Here is a 16,224-nt window from a genome sequence, read left to right on the forward strand (position 1 = left end):
ATGATGGCTGTGGGAATGGAAAGCCATCTCGGAGTCAGAAACAGGGCCGACTTCATGAGCTTGTGAACTCCAAAGCCTCCTGCACTTCATTTAATTCCCCGCTATCATTGTGCTGAAATTCTTAATAAATTTGCATTTTGTAAGTGAAGTTCAATGAGACAATGGACCATGTGCATGAGCAGACAGGCACAATCTTGTTCTGTCATTCCTTGCCATCCCTTGCCTCCCCGTGTGCACAGAACATTCAAGATGCCCCATAAGCACAGAATCCCAGTGGACCCATAATGCATTGGAGCTCAGTGTGATACAAATTGAGTACAAGGCAAGCGTGTTACTTCTGTGACTGAGTAAGCAGACGCTCTGATAAACCTGAGGAGCCACGCTTTCTGTTCAGTCTTGGTCAGAACACAGAAAGAAGGCAAGGACATTCTAAGAAACATGAACTAACAAGGAACTCTATCACATCCTTTCTCACCTTTGTTACTTTCCTGTATCAGTCAACCATGTATGCTGAAAATGATGACAAACGAGAAAAGAGAGAGGGTAGGGCAACCCATAGTTTTGTTTTCTTCTTTACTCTTGAGTATCCTTCTTTCAAAGCCTTCTGAAGTCCTTCTTGACTCATCAGTGAGCCAAAGGTAGAAAGTGTTAGAAGCGGTGCATATAAAAACAGGTGAGTTCTGCCTGCTCTGTCACCTGCCACTGCTGCCCGAACCCGAGTAGCTCACTGTACGGTGAAGACAGATTCCAGACGCCAGGAACTCATGCCTCCAATCTCAGATGCTATGTCCAGCAAAGGCTCCGTGGTTCTGGTGGCAGCCTGGACACCTCTTGCATCCTCCTGTGGCTGAAGGAACAAGGCTATGACATCATTGCCTACCTGGCCAAAATAGGCCAGAAGGAAGACTTCGAGGAAGCCAGGAAGAACGCACTCAAGTTTGGGGCTAAAAAGGTGTTCAATGAGGATGTCAGCAGGGAGTTTGTGGAGGAGTTCATCTGGCTGGCCATCCAGTCCAGCGCACTGTATGAGGACCGTTACCTTCTGGGCACCTCTCTCACCAGGCCCTGCATCACCTGCAAACAAATGGAAATCACCCAGTGGAAGGGGGCCAAGTATGTGTCCCACAGCACCACGGGAAAGGGGAACACTCAGGTCCGGTTTGAGCTCATCTGCTACTCGCTGGTCCCCCAGATAAAGGTCATTGCTCCCTGGAAGACGCCTGAATTCTACAACCAGCTCAAGGGCTACAATAACCTGATGGAATATGCAAAGCAACATGGGATTCCCATCCCAGTCACTCCCCAGAGCCCGTGGAGCATGGACGAGAACCTCATGCACATCAGCTACCAGGCTGGAATCCCGGAGAACCCCAAGAACCAAGCACCTCCAGGTCTCTACACAAAGACCCAGGACCCGGCCAAAGCCCCCAATACTCCCGACATTCTCGAGATCGAGTTCAAAAAAGGGGTCCCCGTGAAGGTGACCAACGTCAAGGATGGCACCATCCACCAGACCTCCTTGGAGCTCTTTATGTACCTGAATGAAGTCGCAGGCAAGCAGGATGTGGGCCATATTGACATCGTGGAGAACTGCTTCATTGAAAATGAAGTCCCAAGGTATTCAACAGCCCCCAGCAGGCACCATCCTTTACTATGCTCATTTAGACACCAAGGCCTTCACCATGGACCGGGAAGTGCACAAAATCAAACAAGGCCTGGGCTTGAAATTTGCTGAGCTGGTGTATACCGGTTTCTGGCACAGCCCTGAGTGTGAATTTGTCCGCCACTGCATCGCCAAGTCCCAGGAGCAAGTGGAAGGGAAAGTGCAGGTGTCCGTTCTCAAGGTCCAGGTGTACATTCTTGGCCAGGAGTCCCCACTGTCTCTGTACAACGAGGAGCCGGTCAGCATGAACATGCAGGGTGATTATGAGCCAGTTGATGCCACTGGGTTTATCAACATCAGTTGAAAGAATCCTCAGGCTGAAGGAATATCATCATCTCCAGAGCAAGGTCACTGCCAGATAGCCCCCTGTACAATGAGGAGCTGGGGCCTCTTCAATTTGCCGATTCCCCAAGTACAGGAGCTAATTGTTGTGATAATTTGTAATTGTGACTTGTACTCCTCGGCTGGCAGCGTAGTGGGGCTGCCAGGCCCCAGCTTTGTTCCCTGGTCCCCCTGAAGCCTGCAAATGTTGTCATCGAAGGGAAGGGTGGGGGGCAGCTGTGGTCGGGAGCTATAAAATAACAATTAAAAGATTAAAAAAAAGAAAAGCCTGTAAGTTCCTTTTATACAGTGTTTTCACTGTTCTGGTAAGAACCTGAAACTCCAATGCATTTGTGAACTACAAAATATAAACTGTGTTATTTTGGCAATTTCATATAAAAGGTAGCTTTTATATTTGTATTTAATAATGGCCTTGTACATTATAAAAATTAATGGCAAAATTTGAAGTTTAAATTTTTCTTTACCTAGAAAGACAGTAAATTGCAAATAAAAAACACCATGGCAAGTTGAAAACAAGCTTTTTACATAGAATGAAGGAAAAAACTTTATATTTTGGTACTTTTAGGAGTATTGCTTTTTGAATAAAGGACTCTGAATTTTCATCTTGCTCTGGACTCCATGAATGATGCAGTCAGCCCTAGTCAGAAGATGTTTTGCTGGGAGAATCAACAGGACTTTGTGATTCACTGTAAGAAACAATGTAGCAGTCAGGTAGTATGTTTTATGCTTCCAACATCACAGCAATAGCACATCTTGCAACAGCTTCACTGAAGCCTCTGTTTAAAGTAAATAGCTCAATTTTACTGTATGTTCTTTTTTAAAAAAAATTGAGATAGAATACACATAATATAAAATTTACCCTCTTAACAATCTTTAAGTGTACAGTTCAGTAATGTTAAGTATATTCACATTGTTGTGCAAGCAATCTCTAAAACATTTTCAGCTTGCAAAAATTCTCTATCTATTAAACAAAAACTGCCCATTTCACCACTCTTCCCAGCCCCTGGCAACCACCATTCTACTTTCTATTTCTAGGAGTTTTACTGTTCTGGATAGCTCATATAAGTGGAATTATGTAGCATATCTCTTTTTGTGGCTTATTTCACTTAGCATAATGTTATCAAGGTTCATCCATCTTGTAGCATGGACCTTTTTTAAGGCTAAATGATATTCCGCTATGTATATATACTACATTCTGTTTCTTTGTTCATATGTCAGTGCTCCCAGCTTAATAAACTCAATACACTCATCTGTAATTACCGTCGAATTACTCAATTGCTTCTGACTTTCTACAAGAAATTTAAGGTGATTTACAGAAACTCCAATAAAATGTAGTAAGTGAAGGATTCAAGACAAATGGAAAATGTGTATAACAAAACAGTAAAGCCAGGATCCAGTGAAAATTTGGCTGAAAAGGTTTTCTAAAAGTAATGTATCCACAAAGTGGCTAGATTGACCCACAACTACTAATTCTCACTGAGGGTGTCCCTAAATTTCCTTTTTTTTTTTTTTTTTTGACGGAGTCTCTCTCTGTTGCCCAGGCTGGAGTACAGTGGTGCAATCTCGGCTCACTGAAACCTCCACCTCCCAGGTTCAAAGGATCCTCTTGCCTCAGCTTCCCAAGTAGCTGGGACTACAGATATGTGCCACCACGGCCAGCTAATTTTTGTATTTTTAGTAGACAGGGTTTCACAATGTTGGCTAGGCTGGTCTCGAATGCTTGACCTCAGGTGATCTGCCTGCCTCAGCCTCCCAAAGAGCTGGGATTACAGGTGTGAGTCACTGCGCCCGGCCCAGTGTCCCTAATTTTTTAATGTCATTTTCCATCACATATATAAAATGATAATAATTGCATGGCATACCAGAGTAATGAGGCTGCTCTCCATCCATGGGAACTGGCCCCAGACTGCACTCCCACACTCTGAGGACTGAAGGAACTGGCATCTCAGAAGTATGGCCTGATCCTAGCATGCCAGTGGCTGTCACTTATGGTGTGGGAAGCTATTGAGGGGCCTTGCTGTCACACTGTTGTATATATTTCAATTGCCCATAAATGGCCCAAAATGTCATTTCTATCTCCAGCAAAGAAACTGTGGAGCAGTGGAAAGCACCCAGGCTTTGGAATTCAAAAGAGTGTAGGTGTTTCTGTTTCTGTCACTTCCTAGCTATGTGACAAAGTACCAAACTACATACATATAGAAGCAGCTCAATAGGAACTTTAGTTCCTATTTCATTCATCATTGATTCATTCATACAACATAATTATTGAGTACTTATTTTGTGCCAAGCACTACCAGGTTTGGGAGACATGCCTGCTAAGCTGAAGTCTATTAGAGAACTTCTGATCAGGATATTTGTGTTCTGACTCAGGTGGTGTAACAGTACCTATGTGACTTTGAGTGAGTCATTTCAACTTCCTGGGCCATCATATTAGTCAGTTTTCACTAAGTTAAGTTATAAAACAAGCAACCCAGGCCGGACGCAGTGACTCACGCCTGTAATCCCAGCACTATGGGAGGCTCAGGTGGGCGGATCACGAGGTCAGGAGATCGAGACCGTCCTGGCTAACATGGTGAAATCCTGTCTCTATTAAAAATACAAAAAATTAGCCGGCGTGGTGGCGGACGCCTGTAGTCCCACCTACTCGGGAGGCTGAGGCAGGAGAATGGCCTGAACCTGGGAGGCGGAGCTTGCAGTCAGCCAAGATTGCGCCACTGCACTGCAGCCTGGGCGACAGAGCGAGACTCCATCTCGGAAAAATAAATAAATAAATAAAAATTGAAAAATAAATAAATAAAACAAGCAACCCTAATGTCTCAAAAAGTTAGAAAACATTTATTTCTTGGTCATATTACATAAAGGATGAGGACTGGTTGTAGCTTTTCTTTATACCAAAATCCACACTGAAGGTGAGCACACAGGATATGCTCTTCTCCTGGTGGAGGACTGAAATAAGAGAACCCAACCAAGCCACACAATTGCGTCTAAAGTTTCTGCTCTGAAGCAAATGCCATATCCACCCATGTTCTGTTGGCCAAGCTTATGGGCAATGGGGTAGGGAAGCATGGTGAGGGTGAGAAGAAACGAATAATTATGAAGAAAGAACACAATCTACCACTGTCTTTGTTTTCCTATTTATAAAGTGAAGATGTTGCGCTAGATTTCTCTATTGCCTTTCAACTCTCTATTTGGTAATTCTGATTTAATAGAGAAGAGAGAAGTATCATTGTTTATTATTGTTACCCATTGAAGGAGCTGAGTCACACTCCCATACTCCACATTAAACACAAAACATTTTGGACAAAGACTTTATATTATCTGATAAGCCCAATTACTCTTTTTGTTTTGTTTTGGTTTTGAGATGGAGTCTTGCTCTTGTCCTGAAAGCTGGAGTACAGTGTCATGATCTTGGCTCACTGCAACCTCTGCATCCCAGGTTCAAACAATTCTCCTGCCTCAGCCTCCTGAGTAGCTGGGATTACAGGTGCCCACCACCATGCCCAGCTAACTTTTGTATTTTTAGTAGGGACGTGGTTTCACCATGTTGGCCAGGCTGGTCAAGACCAGACCTCAAGTGATCCGCCTCCAGACCTCAAGTGATCCGCCTGCCTCAGCCTCCCAAAGTGCTGGGATTACAGGCATAAGCCACCGTGCCTGACTGAGCCCAATTACTCTTTTGCAGAGAAACACAGGTACAAAAGTAATTTTGCTAAACATTACTCTGAAACTGTTTTTCCACTATGATTCCTTAGGTCTTTATGAACTTCACTATACCCAAACAAGCTTTCAAAGATAACATATGTATCCTAACTGCAAGGGCCCTGAGTTTATCTAAATAAAATACAAGAATCACAGTGCAATTTTAATTTTCAGTTTAAAAGAACCAACTCCAGAGTGAATTGTTAATAAGGTATAACAATGTGTGTGTGTGTGTGTGTGTGTGTGTGTGTTTTAACAATTAACCTTCCCAAATTGAATGCTTACAAACATAGTGCTTTGTTTTTGTTTTTTGTTTTTTTTTTCTTGAGATGGAGTCTCACTCTACTCTGTCGCCCAGGCTGGAGTGCAGTGGTGCAAATTCGGCTCACTGCAACCTCCGCCTTCCGTGTTAAAGTGATTCTCCTGCCTCAGCCTCCCAAGTAGCTGGGATTACGGGTGCCTGCCACTGGGCCCGGCTAATTTTTGTATTTTTAGTAGAGTCGGGGTTTCACCATCTTGGCCAGGCTGGTCTTGAACTCCTGACCTTGTGATCCACCCTCCTCGGCCTCCCAAAGTGCTGGGAGTACAGGTGTGATCCACTGCTCCCAGCCTGCAAATATAATTTTTAATTTACTGTCAATCTGAGAAAAAGGCTGGGATAAGATAATCCTCCTCAAATAGTCACTAGCCTTACCAAATTCTGTGTTGTGGGCCTTGCATCAGCCTTCAAATGTTTGATGCTTCCTTTTTTTTTTTTTTTTTTTGAGATGGAGTTTTGCTGTTGTTGCCCAGGCTGGGGTGCAGTGGCGCTGTCTTGACTCACCACAAACTCCGCCTCCCGGATTCAAGTGATTCTCCTGCCTCAGCCTCCTGAGTAGCTGGGATTACAGGCGTGTACCACCACACCTGGCTAATTTTGTATTTTTAGTAGAGACGAGATTTCTCCCTGTTGGTCAGGCTGGTCTTGAACTCCACACCTCAGGTGATCCGCCCGCCTTGGCCTCCCAAAGTGCTGGGATTACAGGCATGAGCCACCGTGCCCGGCCCAAATGTAAGTTCTAAACATCCAAGCTTCTATAGGCTCATTAATGACCAGTCTCATGAATCTTGTACTGAACTAGAAGCAGAAAAAGGATTTCCATTATACTGTTACAAATGGCTACAAACATGGAGGACCCATTATGTGGCAAGTATTATAGTGTGGTTCTATATGTGTGGTCTTTGCTCTCACCATATTCCTGCAGAGTGAGTATTACTCCAGTTTTCCAGATGAGGAAACCAAAGTGTCTAGAGGTCCAATCATTTGCCTACATACCAAATAATGGAGCATATTTTAAACCAAGGCTGTAATGTATATGTTCTCCTTCTTGTTGAAGAAGGTTCCCATCCTGTTGAAGAAGAAAACCTGAAACTTCTTTTACTATCTCTATCTGCCAGGAAGATGGAAGGCTAAAGAACTCTTTCTCTTCCTTAGATTTTGATCATCACTGATTTCCTCCCTGGAATAGGAGAGTCGTTATACTCTGAAATTTGTGTATGCACGATATGGATATAGGGAATATAAAATATATGTACTGTGTAAACGACATGGGTGCCTTGTTTTGTGTGCTTAGGATGACATTTGATTAAACAGGTAAAATGCAACCATTTTCATATATGAAATAGCATCCCCCTTTAAGACAACAGCCTTCTCTGAAGCTTCTCTTAAAGCTCTCCTTGGATTATTTTTATTCTGACTTGGCAGGAGCTACTAGCTACACACTCAGTGGGTAGGGATGAGAGCCCCAGACTCCAGTCCTGAGTGCTAGAGTATGCTGAGGATTATACGGTCTTCTTGAGGTGGGAGTGAACTGAGAACTCTACAGAAGAAAATAGCTTTTCCTTCTGGCTAATAGATGAAAAGAGTCACCCCATCACATCAAAGGTACCCATGTTCATCTGCCTACAGTGAGGCTGTGGCCATTCATCTGCGATGTCACCAACTTGGCAGCCCAGCCAGCCACATCTGGAAAAGTTAAGTGCGCTGCAGAATTAACACATGTTGGGGAATGTCCTCAGCACAGCGTACTGACAACAGGCTAACACAGTTTCTCCCTCTATTTGCATCAAACCTAATAAGTTACTTAAAAGTTAAAGATTCAAGGGTTAGATAAGTTATTGAAGAGACTCTGTATGTACTATAGCCGACAGTGATTCTTTGAAAAGTAAGACATGACAGGCCCAGAAGGGTTAATGAGATCCATAAAAAGGGTGACCAGTTCATGGGAAGCCAAGAAGGGATCTGTGAAGAACAAGTGTGTGCACTCTAAGAGGACAGAAGCTTTAGGTATCCCTCTTGGCCAGCACCTAACACACCACACAACCCTCCATCTATCTTATCATAGTCTGAAATCCTTCTGGAGAACTGAGCATGTGCACTTTCTGAATGACAGCCCATGTACCCTAAAAAGTTATCGTAGCTCCTCTCATCACCCTGCATTGTTTCAGTTTTCTATGTCTAAATTCCCAGACAACCCCTCAAATCAGGACCCATGCTTTAAGGCTTTATATATATATTTGTTTTTGTAGATTTGACAGTCTTGATCATGGTGCCACATGAAAGACACCATGTAGTAAACTCCACTTGTTCCAATTTGGCATCAGATATGACAGCCCGGTACAAGGACAATGGAAGTAGAAAGATAATCCTGCAGTAGCTCTGATCTTGTTCTTCTATAAGCTCCTCAGCTAAGTGAAGGATTCTCTTTTATTCTAAAGCCTTCTCAAATGTTGTTCTTTCTGTTCATCCATCCATAGGCACTTTATATTAATTTAAAAAAATAAGTTTTCTCCATGGAGCCCAAAAGTTCCCAGCACCCCCTTCCTGATATGTCCTCTTGGGAATTTTGGAAAAGAAAAGGAAGTTTATGGCTGGGGAAGGGGTGTGCAAAAGAAATTCCTTTGCCTTTCTAAAAAGTCTACTGACTGTGGGGGCAGCTCCACGGTGCATTTAGCTCTCAGTTCCTCTTCGATCCTTGCTCAATCTCTGATTTGCCCGTGCTCTTTTCAACTGCTCTGTGTTTCTTTTCAGGAAAGAGTCATTTGGAGAACCTTTGCCATGGTGTACTTCACCCTCCACAGGGAGTTGGTAAGGCAAGGAACTTTGTCAGAGGTGAAAGTTCAATTTAGGAATTGGCTGTTTACTCCAATTCAAGAGAGAGAGGTCTGGTAAAACAAAACAAAACAAACAAAACAAAAACCAGTAAGACAAGACACATCCTTTTTCACACATGGACTGAGAGAAGACTCTTTTTAGGAAAGCTCAATTTGATCAACTTTATTTTTCTAAGGAATTGTGGTTGAATCTAGCTACCTAATGGGAGGAATGACTGAACAAATGCTAAGTGAGGCCCACGTGAGTGGTTAAGTGGCAGAAGTAGAATTCAACTCTAGATCTCCTAATCCAGTTCCCTGGTAGTTTTGCATTATTTGGCATGGCCAGTGGGCTGTGTGTGGTTCCCTAAGGCCATACCACAGTACGTACCACAGCTGAAATAGATGAGCTCGGCCAGGAGGGGTGGCTCATGCCTGTAATCCTAGCACTTTGGGAGGCCGAGGTGGGCAGTTCACCTGAGGTCAGGAGTTCAAGACCAGCCTGGCCAACATGGTGAAACCCCATCTCTACTAAAAATACAAAAAATTAGTCGGGCATGGTAGTGTGCACCTGTAATCACAGCTGCTCGGGAGGCTGAGACAGGAGAATCACTTGAACCCAGGAGGCGGAGGTTGCAGTGAGCCGAGATCGCGCCACTGCACTCCAGCCTGGGTGACAGAGCAAGTGAGACTCTGTCTCAAAAAAAAAAAAAAAAAAGATGCGCTCATGGAGGTCTGAGTAGCTCCCCTTTCTATACCTACATTTAATCTAAGGATATGATTTTATTTGAAGAAAGAGTTTCATAGTGAAATAAAGATTGCCTTGTCTATGCCATGTGACCTCCGATTTTAGGAAGATTCTACTAAGATAAACTCTGGAAGCCATTCTCAGGTAGGTCTGTGTCACTAGTATCCTTACTAGAGACCTGATCTGGTTCTTTTTGTCCAAAAAGCCATATCGGAATAAAGAGCATTTACCTTTGGGCCACTGATTCACGCACATGTGAATCAATGTTCCCCTGAATGACTGATGAAGTTCTAATTTGTCATTTTGCTGTTTCTGACAATCACTGCTGAGATTTTAATATTTATCCTCTGTAAGAATGGCAGCGTGGTTCTGAGTGTGGGCTTTGGTCAGAAACCCTGGGTTTGCAGCTGGCTCTACCACTTACTATGTCACCTTAGGCAACTTAAAAAACAAATCAAAACAACAAAACAGAAAAATATTGTAAAAAACTCTGCTTTTAGGGCTGAAGATGAAGTGAGTTAACATTTTTAAAGCACAGAGTAAGTGCTCCATATGTATATGCTGTTATTGTTATTGTTGTTGTCATTATTATTTGAGGGACCCATGCAGAGGCCTTGCATCATATCTGGCATCAAGTTCGAAATGGGCTCAGCCTCATCATCCAAAAGCTCTACATTCTTGGCTTAGGCCAGTAAGTTGTTGCCGTCATGGGTAATGATATTTAGAACAGAGCTGTACCCACAATAGCATAAGCCTGGTGGACTCAGTGTATGAGTGATTCACCTCTGGAAAGCAGTAAGCTGGCAACCAGCTCCCACTTCCCCAAAGTGGTGGTGGAGCTAACAATGGCAGCCAGAAGCACTGTTCTCTCACCAGCAGGCAACTGCAGTCTTTCGATCTGCTGTAGTTGGCTCAGCTAAAACTCACACTTCCAATTTTCACACTATCTGTAAACTTTAATTCGAAAGACTTTCCTATTTAATATCAAACAAGTGAGAAAAAAATCTCATCAGCTCATCAGTGCTGTGCCAGACTTTCATTGGGATATGGCAGCAACTGGAACTCAGCTGTGCAGAGACCTCAGCAGGATTTCTCAAATGGCTGAGTGGAGAGCAATCCATCAGCTTACTGAAATCTCACATGCCATTTGGTTTAAATATTAAGGTTCCTTTGAGGTTAAGTATTAGAACCAGAAGGAAGGCAGGATTACGATCTGTTAGCCTGGGCCCCACATGCTGCAATTGTCACAAATGTACCTCTTTTCAGCAAGAGGGGTCACTGCCAGCCCCAACTCCACTTACCAATCAGGCCTGGACTTCCACATCCCCATCAACCTGTCCCTGAGATTCAACCCATAGTACAGACTGATAAACAGTCCAATAGAAATATAATGTGAGCCACCACTGGGAGGCACATGTCATTTTAAATTTTCTAGTAGCCACAGTGCAAAATAGTAAAAAGAAACAGGTGAAATAAACTTTAATAATATATTTTATTTAACGCAACATATCCAACATAGCTCCATTTTATCATGTTACCAATATAAAAATTAAAACTGAGATATTTCACATTTTTTGTGCTAAGTCTTTGCAATCTGATGTGTGTTTTATATGCACACACACCTCTGTCGGGGCTAGCCACCTTTCCAGTGTTTAATAGTTACTGTATTGGACAGAGCAGGGCTAGGCTGTGGACTAGATTAATTCCACACATCGCACTACATCTCGAAGCAGCAGGCCAGTGGTGAAAACACCCAGCTGAGTCTGAGGAAGGGTCTTGAGAGGCTGAGAAGAATTGAGAGGACCCTGTGAAACAGAATCTGTCACCACAGCTCCTTTTGAAGTTCATTTGTTTGCAATAACTTTTATAAACATCAATGCCCCCTCCCCTTTGTTTAACAGTTTGGGGACCCTATTTATCTCTGATGGAGAAGCGTATTATTTTCTCAGCTGCAAATCATGTTAATTGGCCAGTAGATAGATAGGAATGTGGAGTAAACACCCCTAATACCTTTAATGCTTTTAACGACTTTTCCAGCCCCATACTGTAGATACTGTATGGAAGTGGGAGAGGAAGTCCCCTCTTCCTGCTTAGGATGACAAGCCCCTGTCTACTGCAAGGAGGTGGTGGGGTCATGAATGCATTCTAACTGAATGCATTTCAAAATTTGAGAATCCCTTGTTCTTTGCTTTTATCTGACACTCAGATAACTTGGATGATTTGGCCAGAGTAACCGCAAAAATGCAAGTTATCAGGAGTCTTTGAGACAAGATAAGGATGGAAGGTTGTTGTAGTGCATAGTGGCATTTGGTTAAAGCATTAATTTCTTCTCAGGAGAGTCACTCTGCCAGTTGCTTTTCCTTCCATAACACTGCCAGTCTTTCAGCTCTCAGGTCACTGGTGGCCTGATCAATTCCAAGGGACGATAAAAGGCCTTTCTTTTCCAAAGTGGGAGAAGATGGGTTGTGAAGAAGAAGGAAAGGCAAAGGGGAAAAACGCCGACCCAATCTCTGGCAAACCAATTGTAGGAACAAATACCTACGTGAGTTGAAGATCTAGAAATTGGTTTCCATAAAACTCTCCTGTCCTGTGCCCACTGGAACATCTTCCTAAAACACAAGGGTAGGTATAACATAGTTTCATGTCTGTTGGCTTAGAGCATACTATAATCTTCTCCATTGAGTCATAAACTGTTTTTCTTCAGAGTCCTCAGTATGACCCTGTTCCTCTTCCTCAGATCCAAATCCTCATTCCAGTTGTAGAAGGGTTTTTCCAAAGGGCAACACAGCAGTAGGGCACACAGAGCCCCAAGACTACAGAAGACCTACACACTCCAACTCCCAGGCAATGCTCAACCGCAACTTCAGGAAGAACACACCTGTCTCGGGTTGAGTTTATTAGCACCTAGAAAAAACAAATTTCCCTATTCTGAATTCTCCTTCATAATTGTTCACCCTTTTCTGCCTTCTGCTGCCCACAAACAATTAAAAATAGTGATGGTCAGAATTGCCTGGGGAGCCTGTTAAAATACAGACTCCTAAGGCCTCCCATTCACAGAGACTCTGATTTCGTAGATCTAGGAGCATGGCCCAGGAATCTACACTAAGAGTATTTCAGGCTTTTTTTTTTTTTTTTTTTTTTTTTTTGGCCAGTTGTCTAGAAACCACGCCCTTGGAAGCCTTGCAGGACGTCTGCTGGAGTAATGCTATTTCAATGTCAAGAGTATAATGTCAATATCAATGTGTAGTTTTTTTTTCTGTGCATTTAAAAGGTAGTGTTATGATTTCAAGATTGTGTTGTATTTAAGGAAGTGTACTTACGCATCTTCCTGATCCCCAATAGACAACAAAATCATTAAAAGGACCTATTTTTTTAATTCCCAAAACTTTCAAAAACCATCTTAGAGGGCAGCCAGACTTCGTCCTGGGTTACCAGAGCAAGGTATCTGCTCATTACATTGCCCCTTGCTGGGAAGCATCAAAGGGATTGCCATGCCCCTGTGGCCCCCCTCGAGGAGTTTCTTATGCTTTGTACCATGTGACCCTGCTATCCTGGTCATAGTCGATGGGACTAAGGATGGGTGCTCTATCTGGAACCTGCATCTATAAGATGGCAGAGACTTATAAGTGATCAGTCCAACAAGAGTGCTCTGCACTAGAGAATGACTGGCATATCTTCCCTCTCAGTTTGCATGCATCACAGAAAGGGGAAGTCAGCTAAGGGGAGGTCAGCAGGCAAAGTAGAGTATACAGCAATGTTGTATCAGCATCATCATATGGTGGGACACCAGGATGAGCAACTGCAGTAACTAGCAATTTAGTGTGTAAGAGCTACCATACTATAGCCATTGTAAGAGCTAGTATTTATTAAGTATCTACTACTGGGCAGACAAGGTGCTAAGTGTTCTTTCTTTTCTTTCTTTCTTTCTTTTTCTTTCTTTCTTTCTTTCTTTTTCTTCCTTTCTTTCTTCTTTCTTTCTTTCTTTCTCTTTCTTTCTTTCTTTATCTTTCTTTCTCTCTTTCTTTCTCTTTCTTTCTTTTCTTTCTTTCTTTCTTTCTTTCTTTCTTTCTTTCTTTCTTTCTTTCTTTCTTTCTTTCTTTCTCTTTCTTTCTTTCTTTTCTTTCTCTCTCTCTCTCTTTCTTTCTTTCTCTCTCTCTCTCCTTCCTCCCTCCCTCCCTCCCTCCCTCTCTCTGTCTCTTTCTTTCTTTCTTCTTTGTTTTTTATTCTTTTTTTTTTCTTAGAGTATTTCATTTAACCCATATAAAGACCTTATGGTTATGTGGTATGAATTGTTAACATTCCAGCTGGGCGCGATGACTCATGCCTGTAATCGCAGCACTTTGGGTGGTCAAGGCGGGTGAATTGCCTGAGCTCAGGAGTTCAAAACCACTCTGGGCAACATGGTGAAACCCTGTCTCTACTAAAATACAAAAAAAAAAAAAAAAATTAGCCAGGCATGGTGGTGCACACCTGTAATCCCAGCTACTCAGGAGGCTGAGGTGGGAGGATCATTTGAGCCTGGGAGGTGGAGGTTGCAGTGAGCCAAGATCATGCCACTGCACTTCAGCTTGGGTGACAGAGTGAGACTCTGTTTTAAAAAAAATTGTTAATATTCTCATTTTACAGATGAGGAAACTGAGCCTTGATAAGCTTAACAATTTGCCCAAGGTCAGCAAGTAATTTCAATGCTGAAATTCAAACCCAGTTAACTTGTTTCAGAGCTCATATGTGTATTGAGGACAGGGCTGGCTACACAATTTGCAGAGACAAGTGCAAAATGGAAATGTGGGACTCCTTGTTCAAAAAACTGGGAAAAAGTGACATTGATATAAAGCTTTTTCTTTTCTTCCAAGGTTTTGATCTTGCCTAGTCACGGTTATTTCTATTTGCTAGCCAATGTCATTCTAAATCAAGAAAAATTGGCCGGGCGCGGTGGCTCAAGCCTGTAATCCCAGCATTTTGGGAGGCCGAGACGGGCGGATCACGAGGTCAGGAGATCGAGACCATCCTGGCTAACACAATGAAACCCCGTCTCCACTAAAAAATACAAAAAAATTAGCCGGGCGTGGTGGCGGCGCCTGTAGTCCCAGCTACTCGGGAGGCTGAGGCAGGAGAATGGCGGGAACCCGGGAGGCGGAGCTTGCAGTGAGCCGAGATCGCGCCACTGCACTCCAGCCTGGGCGACAGAGCGAGACTCCGCCTCAAAAAAAAAAAAAATAAAAATAAATAAATAAATAAATAAATCAATCAAGAAAAATGACACATTAAAATTATTAGCATAAATGTTACCATTCATCTTTATACTGTGTAATGTCAGTTTTAAATGCCAGTTGCAGTTGTAACTCATAAGCAGAATCATTGAAATTGCACAATTGAGATTTTATAGCTCATATGTACATTTGTATTTTGCACAAAACTAACTCATCTGTTTTTTATTTTTTGGGTTTTTTTTGAGACAGTCTCGCTCTATCGCCCAGGCTGGAGTGCAGTGGCACAATCTTGGCTCATTGCAACGTTTGCCTCCAAGGTTCAAGTGATTCTCATGCCTCAGCCTCCTGAGTAGCTGGGATTACAGGTGCCTGCCACCATGTCTGGCTAATTTTGGTATTTTCAGTAGAGACAGGGTTTGACGGTGTTGGCCAGGCTGGTCTTGAACTCCTGACCTCAAGTGATCCACCCACCTGGGCCTCTCAAAGTGCTGAGGTTACACACGTGGGCCACTGTGCCCAGCGTCATCTGTTTTTATTTGACTTCTTGATACATGCATATTACACCAACACTCTACTTTTGGCTACCGACAACTAAGGAAGGAACTGAAAAGAACAGGAACTAGGGGTTGTCCTGTCTTCCCCTTCTTTCCATGGCATTATTTTCAGTGTAAGAGGTTGGTTAATACAGGGAAGTTAAACAGATTAGAAGGGATGTGATAGGCAGCCTTGCTTGTTGGTGTTTCTTAGAATGCCATTGCCTTCTTTCTGCATTTGAAACAAGTTCAGGTTCAGATGGAAAGCATGGCCTCTGAGGGATGCCAGTGTCCTCTCTTTCTGGTGATAGACTCAACACAACTACTTTGTACTGTTTTGAGTCTTGCTGAACTCTTGCGCATCACGGGCCCATTCACCGAAATTCTGTGCCCAGGGGACATTGGAAATGCTGTAGATGAACAGGCAGACAAGAACATGCATATTGCAATAGCTCCTCTATTTGCATGAAGGCTCCATTGCCCTGTGGACTTTACTTATAATACAACACAAGTGCTATAATAAACTTACGAAGAATTCCAAGATGTTGACAGCAGAGCATTAAGCCAAACACAGGGCCCTTTTAAACACAGGACATTGTGTGAATGCGTTAGGTCAGTGGGCCCCAACCTTTTTAGCATCAGGGACTGGTTTTGTGGAAGACAATTTTTCCATGGACAGTGGGAGAGAGGAGTCAGGGGTGATGGTTTCAGGGTGAAACTGTTCCACCTCAGATCATCAGGCATTAGATTCTCATAAAGAGCATGCAACCTAGATCCTAGAATGCACAGTTCACAATAGGGTTCACGCTCCTGTGATAATCTAATGCTACGGCTGGTCTGACAGCAAGTGGAGCTCACGGGTAATGGTCTCCTGCTGTCCACCTCCTGCTGTAAGGC

General features: G+C 43.2%; 1 pseudogene; it reads left to right on the forward strand.

Annotated features, from left to right (window-relative positions):
• Positions 1–785: 785 nt before the first annotated feature.
• On the forward strand, positions 786–2,025 carry LOC704246 (argininosuccinate synthase pseudogene; annotated as a pseudogene).
• Positions 2,026–16,224: the final 14,199 nt, after the last annotated feature.

Source organism: Macaca mulatta, chromosome 6, assembly GCF_049350105.2.
Source record: "Macaca mulatta isolate MMU2019108-1 chromosome 6, T2T-MMU8v2.0, whole genome shotgun sequence".
In the NCBI taxonomy this organism is placed as follows: Eukaryota; Metazoa; Chordata; class Mammalia; order Primates; family Cercopithecidae; genus Macaca; species Macaca mulatta.